Here is a 3,627-nt window from a genome sequence, read left to right on the forward strand (position 1 = left end):
ATGTTTTAAAAATATTGTTGCTTTATATATTAGTTTAAATTATGTTAGTCATTCCAATATTTATTTGTTGTGCAAGCTATTTTTTTTTTGTCATTGAAAATTCTTTTAGTTTTGATTATTTTTACTGATTATATTGTGAAATTTAATTTGATATACTCTGTTGTCTTTTATGTATATTTGGTGATGCCTGTGAAACAAAAAATTAGTTTTTATAACAATTGTTTTGCCCAATTCCTTAATGTCTGTGATAAAGTTTTTTTAAAATAAAATTTTTAAATTTATTATTTTTATTTAATTTTGTTATTTTTTTTAAAGTATATATAGAACACCAGCTATTTTGAGAATTTTTCTGATCATTTTGTGTGATTTAGATATATTCTGCTGTCTTATGAAACAAAAGAATTAGTTTCTACAAAATTTTAAATTAATCACTTCAATTTTTATGTAAAAAAAGCTATTTGCAGGTACACATGTTTTTTAGAAATATTTGAAACTTAAAAACAAACCTAAGTTTATTGTGTTATTAGTAGCCTGTATAATAGTCACTTGGTAGAAAATAAAGAATAACTTTTTTTTAAAAAAAAATCCTACAAGTTTAAAAATTTTAGTATTTTTTCTTTATTCCTATAAATTTAAAAACAAATCAATTTGATATGCTTCTATAGGGATTATATTTTAATGATGACCAAGGCCCTACAAATTTTGCAAAGATGTGACAAATTGAACAATTTACTATTGTGTGCATAATTGCCTTGTGTTATATTCGCAAAATGTTTATTTTTCTGCCAAATGTCTTCCATTTACCAGATAAACTTGTCTTAATGGCTTTTTTTTCTTCTTTGAAACTTCACCTTTTTAATTCTAAGAATTATTAATGATTATCCTTACTTATTGCAATATATGAAAAATAGTAATTAAAAAAAAAAGGTGTCTTTTTCACAAATTAAGTTTTTTTCTTGGCCTTCCGCATAGTTATAAAAAATTACCTCATTCTTGATGCATAATATTTTAGATATTCCCATATAATTTATTTTGCCCTAATGGTGACATATTTAATTACTTATCTAACTTTTTTTCCTCACTGTAATAGAAAAATTTTATAAAATTCTGCAATTTCGGCAACAAAAAAAATGTTTTTTTCAAGAAATTTGAAAATTTAATTTATAAGATAAGCCTTTTTGGACTTGGCAACCTCACAAAAACGAAATGCTTTACACTTTTTCTGGAACCACAGTTTAACATCACGGAGAAAAATTTTTAAACAAAAATACACAAAATAAGTGCACAAATATATTCAATCATTTAAATGTTCTTGTTTTTATTCTTTAATATCATTTTATAATAGTAATATTAAAGTAATATAAAACCAGAAAATGCTTTTAATTGAAATGTTTTAAATGTTTAATCCTAACAAAAATAAATAATAACAAATCAAGTCAGTGTAAACAATACAAAAATCTTAAAAATACAAATTACTGAGTCTGTTATCAAAATTTTTTACCGCTTTAAAGAAATTAGGAGTGTAAAATCTTTCTCTTTTCAAAAACATATTTTCTCAAAGTAAGCAGTTGTTAAATTTAATTTTTTGGTAACTCAAGACATTTTTGCATAATTGAAAAAGTGAGACTGTGTGATAAGATAAAAAAACTCTTCCACACTCAGCTTTGTTACAGTGTAAAAAAAAACATAAATCTACTTAACATTCCACTTTTTTTTATTTGTATTATTGCCCACTTAACATCTTTTCTACTTTCTGTTAGGCATTTTCCGGCAAATTTTTCAATTAAAGACAATGAAACTGAATCCCTAGTGCATCAGAGTACTTTAAAAATTTTGTTTGTTCAAAAAAATTGTTACAGAAAAATTTTATACATTAGAGAACCATTTATCCGGTATCCAGAAAACCGTGAAAAATTTTGCAAGGTTTTTCTGCCATTTTGAACTAGAATGATTATGAAAAGGAGCGGAAATTTGACTTAGACTCGAAGTGGAGTAGAGGATAAGGGGGGAATTTTTCTCCTCGTTTGCCCTGAGAAACTGACCTTGAAGATCTTTAGATCGAGAGGGGGCAGGGAAGGGACAAATGTTTTATTTTCTCCTGTGTGTCTGAAAGAATCGTTTTTCTGATAAGCTGCCAACTAAACAATATTTTTCTTATGAATAAATTCTGATTTTTTAGAAGTGCAGTATTATTTGAAGTTTTTCTTGAAATGGAATCTCATCTGCTTTCGTTGAAAAATATCTGTTTTTATTTTAAAAAGAATAAAAGAAGATTATTTATAAATTTAAGCATATAATTATTTATTACTAATAGCAGAAGATTATTTTATGAAGCAGATTGCTGTTTTTAATTTTTTTAATTCTGGTTTTCTGATTCCATTACGTTTTGAGTTTTTTTTCTTCTTTTCATGATAAATTTCCTACTCAATAAATTCTTTTTATTCATAAATTTTATCAGTGAGTTTTTTTAAAATTCTGTTGATCTTATAATATCCCGCCTTGTTCCGGTTTTAATATTTATGCTAGTGCCTTTTTAACTATCGTTAACTATAATTTTCAAGTGTTGTTTTTATTTAGATTAATAAGTTTTCCTTTCCCCCTCTTATAATTAGATATGAAATATATTGCGTTATTTAATCATTGGTTTTGTTTTATATTAGTTAATTTGGGTTAATTATTTTTAAAAAATAAATTGGTGAATTTTGTATTTTTTAAACTTTTTTTTCTTCTCTAAACTTGCAAATATTTTTATTCTTTTAAATGTTATTTTTAAAATTTAGGAGAGCTTTTCTTATTTTGAAATGTGTTACACTTTTTCCTTGTAATTTGGGTTAGATAAAACATTGATTAGCGACACTTTTTGGTCGATCCAGAAAACTGGGAAATTCAGACATCCGGGATAGCAATGGTCCCGAGCATCCCGGGTAATTAGTTCTCTACTGTACTTGAAAAAAGCATTTTTAAATTCTATCAAATTTAATACTTATTCATTAATTTTTCATCCTTTTAAAGTTTGTGGATCATATTGTCACGAACTGTTATGAAATAATTCCTAATTGATCAGAAAAAGGCTTTTTTATTGCCGGAATAAGAAGTTCGATTTTTGAAAATGATTGTCCTTCTCTCCTTTTAATTGTACAACAAAATATCCCACGTATTTTTTATAAAACTTTAATAACATGTTAGTTTATAAAAAATCAGTATTAATCTTTATTTTAAAATTCTCTTGAAGAATCCCTATTTGGTGGTTTTAGTTAACATCAGCCTTTCTAAAAGTCTCAGTTGACATTGAAGATCCAAACTCAGTTATATTTTTTTAGCCAAAGGAAACACATATTCACACTCTGCATATTTGTGGGGAATTGATTAGATTGCCATAAGGATATAACTTATTTTTTTACTTTAACTTTCCCTCTGCAGTATAAATCTGCTATTTCTGTTTACATGTCTATCAATTTTAAAAATGGTTTTTTTAAACGAAAAAATCTGGAGGTTTTCACTTTAAATCCAGAAGAGTAAGAAAAAAAAGAAATATGAAGAGAATGCAGCCTAAATTTGCAAGTTCGGCAAGTCTGCTTTTCAAAATTAGCAGCTCTGTTTGAGGATATATAAGAAGCATAACACTTA

Source organism: Parasteatoda tepidariorum, chromosome 1, assembly GCF_982258835.1.
Source record: "Parasteatoda tepidariorum strain Cologne lab strain chromosome 1, Ptep-v5.0, whole genome shotgun sequence".
Taxonomy (NCBI): Eukaryota; Metazoa; Arthropoda; class Arachnida; order Araneae; family Theridiidae; genus Parasteatoda; species Parasteatoda tepidariorum.